The sequence below is a fragment of the Molothrus aeneus genome, chromosome 14, assembly GCF_037042795.1.
Source record: "Molothrus aeneus isolate 106 chromosome 14, BPBGC_Maene_1.0, whole genome shotgun sequence".
NCBI lineage: Eukaryota > Metazoa > Chordata > Aves > Passeriformes > Icteridae > Molothrus > Molothrus aeneus.
The window spans coordinates 4,965,162-4,981,572 of NC_089659.1; the positions used below are offsets into that span (position 1 = coordinate 4,965,162).

The 16,411-nt window shown below is 42.8% G+C and overlaps 1 protein-coding gene across 2 annotated transcripts in view; it reads left to right on the forward strand.

Annotated features, from left to right (window-relative positions):
• Positions 1-16,411, forward strand: part of HTR2C (5-hydroxytryptamine receptor 2C) — a 216,889-nt gene that overhangs the window by 137,750 nt on the left and 62,728 nt on the right. For both annotated transcript variants that reach the window (XM_066559604.1, XM_066559606.1), the window contains exon 2: positions 4,147-4,504. The gene's annotated coding sequence lies outside the window, so the exon portion shown is untranslated. The remainder of the gene's footprint in view (positions 1-4,146; positions 4,505-16,411) is intronic.

Genomic DNA, 16,411 nt, shown 5'->3' on the forward strand with positions numbered 1-16,411 from the left:
ACATTTATTTTCTTATTTCTTTTTTTGTTTTGTTTTGTTTTGTTGGGCTTTGTTTGTTTGTTTGTTTGTTTGTTTTTGTGGTTTTGTTTGGGTTTTTTTGTTGTTTGTTTTTGGGTTCTATTTGTTGGTTCTCAGTTCTGGAGTAAAGGGCAGACACAGCCTCTCCCCCCACATCAAACTCTGTCCCTTAAAACAAAGAAAAAAAAATCATTCAATACAGTGTCCATGTTGGGATAAAAATGCAACTACAGTCTATGCAGGCATACTTTCAGAGACTGGAACAAATAGAAGAAATATTTTTACTTGTTTGTGGACTACAAGAGAAAAAACTTGCAGCTGACTAACGCTCATGCAAGGAATAAGTTTTTGTCTTAAATAGGATTGTAACACCTTGTTTGAAAAGAGTTGTGTGAAGCCAGCACAGGTGACTTTTCTTCCTAAAGCCATATAAATCTCCATGAGACTCCTTTGTGTCACCCAGAGGGCTCAGGGAGGGAATCCTGAAGGAACTGAACTCAAAATAGAAATAAAAATGGGGAGAAAAATTGAATAAAACACTCTTCTGTGCCTCAGTCTAAGAAGTTCAAAATTTAGTCAAGTATTCAACTTTTTTGTAATTTTTTTTGAAAGATAAATCTGAGTAATTTGTAGCAGTATCGAATACAGTGCCAAACTCAGCTTGCAATATACTGAAAAATATATTTATAATGGTACAGAGTCAAATGCTCTAACATTATTCTCCTATTGCACTGGCTTTAAACACACTTTTCAAGGGAACAGCAACTTAATTCTTAATTAAAATCACTAAGCAAGTGCATATTATATTTAATTTAAATATTTATTGACTTTGCTTAAGTGTTCAAAATAGATTAGACTTTGAACAGCAAAACTGTTAATATCTGAATGATAATTTTACTTCTGAGGCAAATAAAGAAGCTGGTCAGGAATCCAGCTTAGAAGTTGCTGTGATTAAGGAAATACTTTAATAAAGTATCTACAGAGGGCCTTTAAAAATGAGTGCTCTCCAGTAAAGAAAAGTTTTGTTGCATCTGATAATATTTTAAAATCTTGCATTTTCTCTAATCTTTCTGGGAGTTGCAGTTATTCCTGTTGCACCAAGTACAACTGCAAAAAATATTCAGTGAACCAATAAAAAGATAAAACCACACCAACCTGCTAATCTCCTTGCATTTTATGATGCTAAACAGGTTAAATTGAAGCCCATGGTTATCCCAGTTGGTTTCACCAGTCAACACATATAAAGTTAAGCATGTATGTAAATGTTTTCAGAGTAGAGATAAACCTTGCACAAAGAACATGTTCACAGTGTTAAGGGTATCTCTATATGTAAATGGGTTATTTGCATTCAGATGTTCCCCCCAGCAGTATTTGGTAACCAGAACATTCTCTGGCACAGCATTTTCTGCACTATGGCCCCACTATCAGACCACCAAAGCTTTTTCAAGGACCAGTTCAAACTCTTGGCTTCTCACTCCTGTTCTCTTCTAGGCCTGTTTTATTCCCTTTCATTTTGAGAAACAGCTTTTCTATTGCATTTATCTGTCACATGCCTAAAGGCCTTCAGGTCCTGCAAGCTTCAGGGTGATTTAATGTAACTTGTAGGTTTAGTTTTGCAAAAAAGCTCATGTTGCCTAAATAACACAGTATCTATGAAATCTTTCAGGACTGAGTTTGAACCTTCTGGAAGCCTGTTTGGCAGTGTCTCACATTTTCCAGTGTGGCAAAAAGTGCTCCTGAGATTGACAGTCTCTTTGTGCATTCCATACAGATGTTTCAGCAGTCTTCCCTTGGTTTGTTCTCTGTATTGTGAAGTCTGAAGAGCTGCAAGACCTTTTCTGCTTTCTCTTTATACTGCTATGAAGCATGATGTGGATTGTTTTAGATTGTGTTTCCTGTCTAATTGTACACTGCTGTTTAGGTTGGAATAGAGCATGTGTTTAATTTTTTCTTGGCCTCATTACATTCATTCCCTGCTTCACGCATGGCCTGTCCTGTTAGTCCATAAATCTGATCTATTCTAATCACTGTAAATTCTCTCTTTCACCTAGCTGTGTGTCACCAGCAGCAGCAGTCACTTTGGAAATTGCTTTCCTGAGAGGTTATTTTACAAAAGATAAAGGAGGAGGCATTGTGCAGTGGTGGGGCTGGGGGTTTCTCACTCCTGCAGGGCTCAGAGCAGCTGCTGCTCTCTGTCCTCTGCTCATGGGCTCATCTCAGCAGCTGTCACTGCTGGAGGGTCACCAGCATGAGGGCCTTGGGCCTCAGACTGTAGCACAGCAAAGTCTTCACTGGGGTTTGTCATCTGTGTGCAGGATAAATTACATCATATTGGGTGGCCTGCTAAAGCAGAGTTACCAGTTCAGAGTCACTTCTGTTGCAAAAGGGACTTTTTAAAGACAGAAATTTTGTGGTGCTTGAAAGCAGACAGTGATGCAGAGTGAGGAACCTGCAGTGGGGGGTCCATCACAGGACCCCCTTGTACACAAACACATGATGCACATCTTCTGTGCCTCCTGCTTGTGTTCCTCTCCCTTTGGAGAGCACTGATGGGCTGATATTTGGTATATTGATAAGACAGTGGGTCTGTGGGTTAGCTGGCATCAGTTACATCAGTAATTTTCCCATCTTCTTTGCTTACAGATGTCAGTGCCTCCCCTAAGCTCTTGCTCCTCTGCTGACCCTGCTTTGGGGCTGGTTTGGGGCAGGCACTGCTGCAGCCAATGCACATCTGCTCCTGGCCTTCCCTGTGCTGCTGCTGCTGCTTTTGCTGCTCCTTCCCCCTCTCCTTTATCCCTTCTGTGCTGTGCTAGATACCACAGGAGACTCCTGGGAAGAGATTTTGGCTTCCTTGGGTTCCTGCCCAGCCTCTGCATGGAGCCTTCCCTGGGGCTGCCCCAGCTCTGGGCTCTGTGGGAGCTGTGGGGTGCACAGGGGAGTTTTTGCCATTTTGTTTCCTTGGGCTGTGCAGTAGAGACGTTTTGGAGCACGAGCTGTGCAGTTCCCCCGAGCGTCAGGCTTGTCCCTGGCCTGGGCTCCTGTGCTGGGTGATCCCCCTTGCCTGTGATGCTGTGTTCCAGGATACCTGTAGGGGCTCCTGGCCACAACTCGTTCTTGCAAAAGGATGCCATCCACCGTCTTGGATAAATGAGTTTAAGATTCATAAATAAGAAAAACATGACAAAATTAAAATGCTAGTATTTATTTTTCCTGAATCCCTCCACCTTGTTTTTTATTTCCTTCTGATATTTCACCAATCAGGGAGAGTAAGTAGGAATGGGAACATGCCAGTTTTTGATTGGATTACTGAAGGGCAGCTTCCAAAGCCATGTGACAGTACTACAGCAAAATTCAATTAGGATGCTTCATAGAGGTTTTAATTGATTAATGTATTTATTTGATTTTGTGAGGTTTACTAGCTTTTTAATGATCTTTTGAATGTTTCTGGTTTTTAAATGACTCATATTACTTGTCTTTCTAGCTCAGAGGTGCTGCAACATTATGTGCCATGCTCTACTGGCTTTTTTCAGTCCACTGGTGACTGCTGAAGGTATAAATTCTCCCTATTGCACAGGAATATGCCCGTGTATTCCCTTCTGCTAATTCTTCAGATGTGCTACTTTAATTAACAAAGCTAAATGCTTAGGGATCTGATTGCTGAAAAGCTCTGGTGACAGATTAAACCTTCCTGTATGGAGCTGGTTTGTTGTGTTTGCAGAGGAACCCTTCAAACCAGTGCAAGTTTGCACCAGTGGAACCCAGAGAGGAAATTCAGTGATAAACCAGATTAAATAAACAAGTGAAGTAGAGTGGGGGAGAGTGGTGTGAGCTCTTGTTGGTGTTTGTGTGATGAAAGCTGCTTACCCTTGGATATGTTAATTATGGGCAATTTTTCCTTGGTGTTGTGAGGTTTAAATTAATCAGAACTATGTTTAATGATAAAATACTAAAACCAGAACAAATTCTGAGTAAGCCACAGCTGACCAAGCTGTCCAATTAATGGGATTTTGTCTAATGGACTAATTTAATTGGGACGTTTCAAACATACTCTAGAAAAGCCACAGACATTTAAATCTCAAGGATAAACATTGTTTTTCATTCATCTCTCTCTCCATCTCTCTTCCCCAGAGGTCTCCCTGGCATGTGTGAGTCTCCTCCCTGGTGAGCAGCTCAGCCCCGTGCCACGCCAGGCTCTGAGTGCTTTGGGAAGAGCCCACTGAATTCCTGCTAGGACAGCCCTGAGCCACACACCTGCCCAGCTCATCACCAAACCTGCTCTGGAGCAGCTCAGAGGGGCTGAATTCCCTGTTCCTGCTGTGCTGCCACGTCCTGCTCCACGTGGAGGGGAGCTGTGTCTCCGTGGCTCTGTGCGATCCTCGGCCTCTCCTGCTCCTGTCCCTGCCAGCTGCTCCCCCACCCACCAGATGTGCAGGTGGCTGCAGAGAGCTCCCCTCCCTGAGCACAGGTGCTCTCCTTCCAGAACAAAGTAAGTGCTGCTCAGCTGGAGCTGGGCCAATGATAAACTGTGTGTTCAGGTGAAGAAACTGCTGCTCCTTGGGGCAGGCAAGGGGAACAGGGCACTCCAGAGTTCTGGCAGGGGCTGGGCTGGGAGAGTGCCAGCTCCAGCACACTGCTCCTAATTTGCCTGGCAAGGCAGCTCTCCCAGATGAAGTGAGATGTGGTGAAGCCAAAATTCTCTTCAGGAAGTTTTGTTTGGTTGAAAATGCTTTGTTATCAGATTGAGGCACAGAAGCCTTTATGGTGCCTCTCACAGGCTCAATTACATTGCTGGCAACTATTTTCAGCACTGTTTTTGAGCAATGTTAGTGAGGAGAGAGCAGAAAGAAAATAATTCTAAATTGATGTGCCCTAAAGGCTCATCTAGAAGATTTCACTAGCTTCATAAAAGCTCTGTACACTTAACCTAAAAAAAATATAGCAAAATTGTTTATCTCCTTTGCATGGTCTTGTCTTTCATCCTCTTGATTTTTGTTGTTCTATCCTTCTCCCTTAAAATTCAGAGAAGTGTTTTGAAGTTTACATACTCTAAAATCAGTAGTTATTTGAAGGATGTTTTGAGCAGCACTCGAGCAGAAAGACAAGGTCTGCACACAAGGTCAAGACTCCAGGCATGTCTCACTGGTGATTGGAGATTTGTGAAGTCTCAGACTGCTGCAGCACATCCTCCTCTAATGGGTGGAAATGATTGGTTAGGCTTTGACTAAAAATTAACAATAAAATAACTTCCTGGTGGGGAGACAGAAAGCTTTAACATCACCAAACTTGTGGATTTTAACAGTGAAGAATTGTACTCCTGGAGAGGGAAACGATTTCCACGAAAAACCCATGGTTGCTGTCCAGCAGTAAAAACACTGTGAAGAACAACACAAGCTGTTTCTGGGGGAAGCATTTCTCAGTGACAGCTGCAGAAGAATTGCTTTGTGCTTTTCTCAGGAGAGAAAACCCCCGTGTGCTCCGTGTGCTGGTGTCCAGGATTCACTGCCTGCCCTGCTGAGCACCTGGTGGGTGGAGGTGGGGATGTCCTGCTGTCACTTCAGAGACCAGGGAGGAGAAGCCAGCTCCAGCTGGATTTTATACAGAGCTATTTGTTTCCAAAAGTGCCAGCAGATTTAAATGACTGCTGCAGTTGTCAACAAGTTCCCTCTGCATATTCTGTAATGATTAAGGTCCTTAGAGGTTTTGGACTGCTTATGTTTCTCAGTGTAGCTGCAGATTGTGAACATAAGGGTTGCATCAAGTGATTTAAATAATTAATTGAAAGGCAGAGGTTCCTTTCCTTCTGTGCACTTTGGGTAGGAACATTCCTGCTGATTCCACGTTTGAAATACAGAATATTCTGAGTTGGAAGGGACTCCAAGGATCGCTGGGTGCAGCCCTTCAGTGAATGGGCCCACAGGGATCAAACCCAGGTTCTGACCAAGTGAGCTGTGCCTCTGTCCTCTTGGGCAGAAAAGCACAGCACGGTCAGATAGCTGGATGTGAACTGAAACCTTGTCACTTTTTGCCCTTGACACACACAGTTGCTCTCAGAAACAGCTGGTGTCTTGCTGCTACCAGCACCAGAGGGTTTTGTTTGATGACTTAATCAGCATGTTATTCTATTAGGAACCATTTGTGGGTTTCAATACAGATTTAGGATGATAGTTTTTGTCATTTAAAATAAAAAGGTAATTTCTTCAAATTCCAAACAGGCCCACGGTGAGAGAGGCCATGTCCTGTTCCTGATTTGCTCTGAGGCCAGGTCCCAGCAGGTTGTGTGCCTCATCTGAGCAGGGCAGGGCAGTGGCTTTGCTGTTACTGCACCAAGGCATTCAGAGCATCGGGAAGGTACAGACTGAGAGTAGGCCCAGTGTTTACAGGGCTTTATTTCTGAAAATGAGAGAAAAGGGTGAGTCCTTCTGCTCCATTACAAAGACTGTTGCTTTTTATGCTGAGCAGAGATGGGCTTGGTTTTTTTTCCCCCTCTGGAATTAAGTGAAACTCTTTAATGCTGATTGAATTAAAAGCTTCTTCTCCATATATTTTTATGATATTGAAGAAGCCTTATCTGGTACATTCCAGAAGAGACCAAATTTATTTTCTGCTGTTCTTGATTCTAGCTGGTATTGGACACTTCAACAGATCCAGTATATTCAGGTTTTTTGGCAATATAAAAAGGTATATTGAACATTATTGAGCTTTGATTTGGCAGTGGATGTGGGTTAGGTTATATCTTACATTTTCTTTTGAAAGGGATTGCAACTTTTTCTTTTTGCAAAAATTCAGTTGCAACAAAGTGAAGGCCAGCTTTTCATGTGACCTGACCTGTTATTGCTTGGGCTTCCTTCTAACCTTGTTCTTAGTGGTTTTTTATGGCCACAATTTCACTGTGCTTAGAGTGCATGGGACCAAACCCAGGACTATTATGCTTATTCTGAAGACCTTGAGAGCAAGCTTGCTTTGCAGGAGACTCAGGAGTGTTCACAGTTGGTTTCCAATCCTCCATGTACAGTTTAAGTATTAATTTAGCTGCTATACTGCCCTAAAGCTCCAGCATTAATCAGGAGTTAATCAGTAATCCTGTCTTTTACAAACTTTTGTAAGTTTACAGAATTAGAGCTTTCTCTGGCAAAGAAATTTCTTGATCTTGTTAACAAGAAAAACCAGAAGCTTAAAGCTGACAAAACCACAGTGCTGTTGCTTGGATTTTGATTTTATTTTGAATTTCTAGTGTCTGATCATAGCATGCTTCCTCAGTTTGCAGGCAAGGACACGAAAGAATTTCATCCACATGCCCAGGTTTGCTCCAGCCTCTGCTGGGGAGACTGGGTGTTCCCAGAGAATCATGTTCCTTATCTCCTTTCTTTTCTCCCTAATGTCTTCCTAACTAGGAGTGCCCAGTTGCCTCTTAATTGGCTTCTTTCTTTTAATTGACCATCTCTCCTTCTGGATGGCAGTCAGTGCTGACCTGCTTTCTCTGCTGGAGATGCACGTTGTTGTATCTTGAGACAAGCTGTTAAAAAGAAGAAAAAGAAAGAAATTCTAATTTACCTGGCTTGTGGGTAAGCAGGATCTTAAATGCTGCAATTTGCTTCACAACTCCCTGTAACGAGCAGGAGGGGGCACCTACCTATTTTCTTAAGCTTAGGAACTCGAATCTATCCCATATGGACAGGAATGTAAGGATTTTTTTCTAATGTCCACTTTTCTGGGCCGATTTTTGCACTTCCTGGGCAGGTCAATCAGTAATTTTGAGTGCAGTGTGTGATTATCACCTGTGATCACATAGCACAGGTCACCTCAGGCTGTGTTTTGAGCTGAAGCCAGGGTGTGCTTGCTGTACCTTGAGAGATGTTTCTTTCAGCTCTCTGCTTAGCAGACCTTTCCAGAGGCTTTTCCTGGTTTATTTTATTCTTGGCTTCTCCTGACACCCACAAATGGCTGCAGGGAGATGGGTGATCTGCATTGCATAAGAGCTGTCAGCAAGCAGGGCTCCCTCCCCTCCCCTCCCTGTGCCCACCCTGCAGCAGAGCAGCCAACCCTCACCACATCCATTCCAGGCATGAATGACTCAATTCTCTGAAAACTTGTGGGGGATTCTTCCCTAAGAGCAGCAATGGATTAACGTCAGCCAAAAAAGAAAAAGCTTCTGCTCCTGTGAGTTATTTCTGTCCATCTGGCAATGTGCTCTCTTCCTCAGTTAAACACCACAGAGCCCTGCTGCTCCAGCAGATCTGTTGCTATTTAGACCAGGCATGGAATAAAAGCTACTGGATTAAAGAAGATGTGTGACCACACAAAAGGACTTAGGTGCTTATGGAGATGGCTGCTTGCAATCTATTCTTAAATACACTGATTTTATAACTGGTACTTTGAACAGCATGGAGAGCATTATTCTCCCTGTCTAACCTCTTGCTGGGTTTAAGAGACTCTCTGAGTTCATGCCCTGCCATTCTGCATGGTAGCAGGAGACATCAGGAGGTCCTGCCTGATGCCAAAGCAGCTGATAGCTTCAAGAGAAATGCCATTAGAAAGCAGCTTGCTGTTATAATGGGAAGGCAGGAAAGGCCCTATCTTCAAACTTTGTACAATGGCCTTGGGTTGGCATTGTGAAGGTGTGAGGTGATATCTGCAGGGATTTCACACAGGGATTTTGGCTTTGGATTGCTGATGGTCCCAGACCAGGTCAAGCATATTGTCACTGTGGCCTGGGCAGTGGCTCAGGGGCCATCACAGAGCAGAGATTTGGCTGGAATTGTGCAGATAAAATAGCAGTATTTATGTAACTATCCATCACCCACCACAATTCTTTGCCTTGCTGTCAGGCCAGTGAGGTTTTCTTATCAAAATCCTTGTTGCCATTGTTGTGTTGTGTAGGAATTGAGATAGGGCTCCTGAACTGGGGACAGACAACTTCCTACAACATTTGCTGTGGCAACACCTGTACTGGAATAAAGAGTGCTCAGTACTTAAGACTGTGTTTAATATCCTGCTCAGTGACCTTTTTAAGAGAGCTGAAAGTGCTAATGGCAGGGTAGTCTGTGAAAGGATATGTGCTTTTAATCAGCTCCCCAATGGTAGGATAATAAAAGCAATAATCCTTTCAGGATTCTGCTTCTGTGATCTCTGTCTCTATTTTCCAAGGTCACTAAAGGAGTAAGTAGAAGGAAGATAAGGCAAGATAAGCTTCCAAGGAGTGTAACTGTAGAGAAGTGAAAAACATCACACCCACCAGATTGTTCTGCTTCCAGCTGACAGTGAGGCAGTCAAACCATGCAGGGAACAGACCCAGTGCTTGCACAGGGCACAGCAAATTTCCAGTGCAGCATGAACTTCAGCTTCTGGTTCCAAGCACTATTTGATACTTTTAGACTGAGAATTTGGACTTTTAAACAAACTATTTGGCTTGACAGAGGGGAGGAAACCATTTTTATAGTTGATGGCTCTGCTTTGGTTTGGCTTCAATGATTTTTTTAGTTTCTTCAAAACCTCTACAGAAAACACTCCACTTACCCCAAAAAATATCATCTGCTGCAGGTAAAAAACCCCGTCAACCATTTTTTGGTGATTTTTTTTTAACATAATAGGTTGGATACAGCAGCAAAACGGTGTCATTTAAATATCCAAAGTTGTTTCTGTTCTCACTTGTGGTGAACTCCACCCCTCAGTAGCAGCAATCCATTTTCCCTTGACTTCTTTAGGTTCTGCCTACAAGAACCCAATCAGGCACCTTCCAGTGGTGGCCAGGACAAGGGCAATGGGCTCAAACTGAAGCACAGGGAGATCCATCAGAACAGCAGGGAAAGTTCTGTGAGGGTGACAGAGCCTGGAGCAGGCTGCCCAGAGAGATGGCAGAGTCTCAGTCTCCTTCTGAGAGACCCAAACCTGCCAGGATGCATTCCTGTGACACCTGCTCTATGTGAACCAGCCTGAGCAGGGGGGCTGGACCAGATAAACTCCAGAGGTCCCTTCCAACACCAGCCAGTCTGTCCTTTTGTGACCAAGCAGCAAATTTTATTCTCCTGCATAGAAAATGCGCTGCATTTTTGTCCAGGCCTTGATTTTTCTTTCTTTAATGTTGGTATAAGTAAAACAAGCAAGTCCTGGAACACTAAATAATTATTTACTGTAGGTGTTTTGGTTAGTGAAAAGATGCAGCCAAGTCCCAGTTTGCAGTGCTGGGTTTATTTTGATTGCCAAAGCCCAGCACTGCCTTTCCAGCAGAACTCCTGTCCACAATGTTCTGTTGTGGCTCTGCAGCAGCAATGCCTGGGCTGCTGGAAGGGCTCCCTGAGATGGGCAGGGTGTGCAGGAGGCAGCCCTGGTGCTCACGTGCTGGGTGAGTGCAGAGGAGATGCAGACATGGGGGTTATGGGCAGCAGGATTAAACTCTGCTTTCACATGCCAGAAGAAACCTTGGCATCTAATTGGAACTGGTCACACCAAATCAACCGCAAAATTTAATCCCTTATGATTCCAATCTTTTTCTTTGATTTGCTGTCCATGTATTTTTTCTCTCTGGAGCATTACTGTCTGTGTTGAAGCCTGGTTTTATTGCATACTGTGGCAGAGTAATCATTTTTTTTTTGGTGTACCATGCTGTGAACATTCAAGCCAAATTGTTGACAGTCTTAATGTGTTTTGGAGCAAATGCATTTCCTGAGGTACAATGTGTTCCACCTTATCCTTCAGTTAATATATCAATTCTTCTGCCTCAGGCAGAGATAGTTAGGCTCATGTCTCTTGGTTGTTGCTTTTAATTTGAATTCAGTTATGGACATTGAAGAAACTGCCTCAGACATTACAATTGCTTTAAATTCACAACAGAAATGGTCCATGAGCCATCAGACTGTTTTCAGACATTCACACTGAATGCTGCAATTCAGGCATCTAGCTTAGACTGTGCCAGGCAGCTGCAGAGTGTTGCACAGACAGCAGTGATATTCAGGTTGCACTGTATTGAATAAGGTGTGTTGAGCTCCTCTGCCCAATTAACTGCTGAGTATTTAGCTGCTTCTAAAGGAAGGGTCCTCTTCAGGTTTCCCCACCCTACCTTCACTCATGGCTCTATGATCCCAGCACTTCTCTTGCATTAATTTTTGCCTTCACTGAATCCATTAGTGACTATTTCAACTCATTAATTAGCTGGGATATTTCCCAGCTGAGAAAAAACAATAAAATAAAGACAGAAAAAAGGGAAAAAGACCCCTGGGCTAGTGAGCTGATACAACTCATTCCAAAGTGCTGAATTTCAGGCATGATGAATTTCCAGTCCAAAACATGCCCAAAATCATGTTTTCCCTTGGGTGTCTGATGGAACAGCACCGAAGCATGGAAGTTCTGTGAAATAGTCATGACTGTCTTAATTTTACCATCTCCCTCTGTCTTTCTGTTACTGCTTCTAGTCTGACAAGCAGAGTGGTTACCCAAGAGTTCCAGATTGATGGAAGGGTGTGCTTTGCTCTCGTGGCTGAGCTAAAAGAGTGAAAACCTTGAGTGTATTCAGTCCAGGCTTTCTGGAGAGAGAATCCAGGATGAACCCAGCCTGGGGTATTGTGTCTGCTCTGTTGCTTCTCCCAGATTTTATTTCCAAGATATCAGGTCTTGATTTATCTGCTTGTAAAGTGAACATAAGTAAGTTTACATGTTGTACAGATATTGTGTGTCTGAAAAGCTGCTTGAGAGCCTGAGATAATAGAGAAGCTGTGTAAGAACTTGTAATGAAGGAATCATGCAAAATTAGCTGTTAGGCTTTCTGTAAGAGTTTTCCTTTGAATATACCCATATATTGGTGTTATGAAGATACTTTGAGATATAGTCTGGTGAATTAGTTCACCTGAAGAAAGAACATGTCTAAAATGTAGTCCCGTTTCTCTCTGTATCCAACACAAGCTGATTTCTAAGATGCAAAGCCAGGTTGTGGTGTTCTCCATTTTGCTCTTTCATTCCCATCCAATTTGACAGCTTGCATGGCTCCTGCCACTGGCCAGGTATGAAAGTGGAAAGTTGGCTGTGTTGGTCACAGGACACCTTCAAGCCTGGCTTAAAGCAAGACTTGCTGAGGATTTTGTGGGGAGGCTTCTCCACCATGACCCTGCACTTGCTGTGCAGTTCACCAGAGCTGCCCTGGCCCTGTTGGATGGGTCCTGGGGCTGCTGAACATCCATTAGTGTCATTGGGATGTGGAGCTGAGCTGATTAGTCATGCTGATTTACAGCAATGACTAATGGTTGGTGAACTTCTGGGTGCAATCTGAATTTTGGGCAAAGCTGTTTGCTCTGTGGCACTTCCCTGGTTTTGCATATGATTGAAAGAGAGTGGCCTTTCATCTGTAGGTGAAGCAATTTTGGCTGCCCTCTGACAGCTTCTCACAAGGATACTGGGACTTGAGACAAACATGAATCAATTGGCTTCTGAGAAAAATTCTGAGAACTGGCTCTCTGCCACTCTGCCTGGAAATGGGACAAAAGTAATATCATTGCTCCATTCTCTTTCACTTTGCTGAAAATTTTTCTGGCCAAAATCTTCAGGCTAGAAAAACAGTCCACAAAACCAAAAAAAAAAAAAAAAAAAAAAACCAAAACGCTCAGCAATGTGGTTTTGTTGTCAAAAATGACAGGATTCAGGGTGACTGAAAAAACCCTAAGTACTTGGCTTTCTTTGGAGAGCTGAAGCAGAGGAATATGTATTGAACAGTCAAGTGCTAATCTGTGAAGAGCAAGTGGTGTGATTTTTGCCTCGGGAGGAAATGGTGGTGGGCTGTGAGTGCAGCAGAGCAGGGCTGGGGCTCTAGAACAGCTCCCACCCAGCAGCTTCGCTCCCCAGCACTCCCCCAGAACCTCCTGACCTGGGAAACCTGGGCTTCAGGGAAGGTGTTGCTTCAAAGATATGGTTTCAGGTTATTTAGTCTGTGAGAATTTAGTGTGTGAAAGAGAGGAAAGGGTCAGGGCAGGGGAGGAATGCAGCAGGAGTTTGGGGAAACTCTCCCCAGTGGCTGAGGGTTGGGACCGCACCTGTGGGCAGCTGAGGTGATTATTCAACAGAGCGGAAGATAATTTATTTTAATGATACAAACACACTTTAAAAAAGTTTTAACAAGTTCTCAGAATCTGATTAAGGAAGTTTGTGCAGTCAGCAGTGGGGCAGAGCCCGTCCTGGAGCTGCTGTGACACGTGGAGCAGTGTCACCTGCTGGGCTGTGATGCCAAAGCTGTGACATTCCCCTCTGGAGTTAACCTCTGGCAGCTGAAGGTCTGTGCCTCTTTCAGCACCTTAAATTTTGTCTAATTTATTGACAGGATTAATATGTTCATGTTTCATAGCATTTTTGAAGATACTAAACTAGGCTGGTTTCAGTGTTATCACTGGAATGTAAAAATGAATTTTTCAGGGTCTTTTATACTCAATAGCACGTTTTTATTTTTCCATTCTTGTTTAATTCATTTTGGATTAAAAGGATACCTCTAGAATTAAGTATGTGCTTGCCAGTTTAAATCACTTATTAATAATATATTTGGACCTTGAAAGAGATTAAATGTTATTGTATTATTTACTTTAAGGCAGCTTAAAAATGTTAATTGTGAGAAAATGCTGCCTCGAGTAACTAAGGCTATAATTCTAAATGAAACTGATTTAGCTGATCTCATAAATAATTAGTGAAATTGTAAATCAGATAGATGTGGATTTATTAGCATCTGGTTTTAGATTGTGAATGTAAGAAAATATGAATGGGAAGAGGATGCTGGAAGTGTATCTGTTGGTAAGTAATAATTAGAGAGGGTAAAAGTAATTTATTCAAGATTTAAGATGGCCTTAGCTGACATATTCAATTTTTTCCTACTGTGAAACAGTGCTAGGGAAAGATTTCCATTGTTATAAAATGAAAGTGGGGGTTTTCAAAACTGATTTGAGGACCATGAATTTATTGAATAAACTTAGATAATAGGGTAATTTGTGTTAAATAAGAAAAATAAATGTATTGATTATTCTCTGGATTTTTGTCTGGGATTTTGGGGATTGCATTGTAGAAATGGTGAGAGCAAGATGAGATAAATGTATTGAAACACAGCAAAGACTGAAGGAAAAGCTTGTCCCACCCACTGCAGGGAAGAAACTTCATACGAGCATTAATTTCTCTTACTTTGGTATCTCAAATACAGCACACACTGTGGTTGTGCAGCTGCTTGGTGTGAGCTGTTAGGTGTTGCCACTCTTCTTCCACATGCAGGGTTTTCTTCATGGTGTTTGTGGGCAGCTGGTTATTGTATTTGCTGGGAATGTCCCCATGAAGGCAGGAATGATGAATCTGACTCCATGTGCTCAGAAGGCTAACTTATTACTTTATGATACTATATTATATTAAAGAATACTATACTATACTAAAGAATACAGAAAGGACAATTACTGAATGCTAAAAAGATAATAATAAAAACTGGTGACTGTCTACAGAGTCCTGACACAGCTTGGCCCTGATTGGCCAAAGAGTGAAAACAACTCCCAGCAGAATCCAATGGAACAATCACCTGTGGGTGAACAATCTCCAAACACATTCCACATGTGAGCACAACACAGGAGAAGCAAATGAGATAAGAATTGTTTTCCTTTTCTCTGAGGCTCCTCAGCTTCCCAGGAGAAAAATCCTGGGTGAAGGAATTTTTTCAGAGCCACAGCTGGTAATGTGGCTTCTGATGCTCACTTTTAATCCTGAAAATGCATGAAGTGCTTCCTTCATCTCCCTCTTCTTTATGGCAGAGTTACCTCAAGGCTAAGAGTTCTCTCTGTCCTTGGCTCCTGAACTCTTTGTTGTCTTTTCTCTCTCCTGTCCAGCTGCAGAGGGAGGGATGGAGAAGCTCTGGAGGATGTCTGGCATCCAGCCAGGGCCAGCCCACTGCAGCTTGATCTGTGAAGGGCAGGAATGATAGGATCCATGGCATTGTGTGCCTGGTAGGGGTCAGTTTGTGCTAAAAAAATGTCTGGGAATCTGATATGAAACACCAGGAGATATCCCATTGCTATAATAATTTTTTAAAAGTGTTGGATCTGCAAGAGACTCCCTGCAAACCAGGACCTCTGCAGTTTTCACAGTGCCTCTTTCTCACACATTGCTGTGCCCTAGAGAGCAGAGAAGGATGTTGCTCTCATCTGTTTGGAAACTTTATTCTCATTGGTGGCAGTGGGGTGGGTCCCCATTTCACATGGTCCTTTCCACCCTCTTGCACCCCTAAAAGGTTTTATCCCCACAGTGATTGTTCTGTTCTCTGAGCTGTCTTTTGGCGAGCAAGCAGAGGTTGTGTGCATGTGGAAGAACTGAGCTTTAGGTGCCAAACCAGACTTTGGGCAAGCTGAGATGAGTGCACTGAGTCTCTGAGCCCAAGCTGGAGGTGAGGGATTGCAGGGTGCTGAGCTGAGAACTCAGTAATGCATCCTGAAAGTCCTTGGAAAAAAGTGTCAGAGACACCATTGACTTAAGATCTGTGGGAAGCTGTTTTTAGCTCTTGCTCATGATGTTGGCATAAGCTACAGATGGCTGAGTTTTTTGTCCTCTGCTTTGTATCTAGTATGCAATGAATACTCTGCTCAGCCTGTAGTGAGACAGTGCTGTCATTGCAATGATTCATCACCTCACCATTGTTCTCTACACCATTTGTCAACCCAAACCCAACTTTAAGAAAATGCCCAATAGCTTTACAGGATGGGAAAAATACTCAATCAGGAAATGAGCTCAGTAGATAATTAGAGATTGTGCTCATGGCTAATACATTATGGAAATGGCCAGTTCTGTAAATATATGGCTAAAATTCAGAAGTACTGAAAGGCAAATTAACAAATAGTAATGGTTTAACCATTCAATTTGCCCCAGTGTAGCCCCTGAATCTCTGTGAGGAAATGTTTATGAGCAGAATTAGCCCATTTGGCTATACAGTCTATGCACTGTGTACTTGCTTCCATTTGCAGTAAATTTGCACAAACCCTCTGTATTACAGCATTATACACACAAATAAATCCATGCCCTGCAGGCTGTTTGGTGATGCACAGTGTAGTTTGGTGCAGAGGCCAAACTTCAGACTAGCTCTTGAAAAGGTGACCCAACAAGGGAACTGCAAAGCTGTTCTGCAGTTGTGGTTTTGAAGAGCAAAGTCCCAGCTCTCTCCTTCTCTATTTACTTTTTCAGTACCCTTGTTGAAAAACTGGGAATGTTTGGAAAAACTCAGACTGGGCATGCTTCCTTCTTTAAGGGTTCTCTTTTTTTAATTGGCCCTTTTAAGAGTAACTAAATGCATCATAATATACTTTCAATAGCCCTCTGACAGAAATCTTTCTTTTGCCCTTCTTGCAATGTAGGTGGCCTTTATCATGCTTTTCAACACACTCAAGAAAAATATATTCACAAAGTT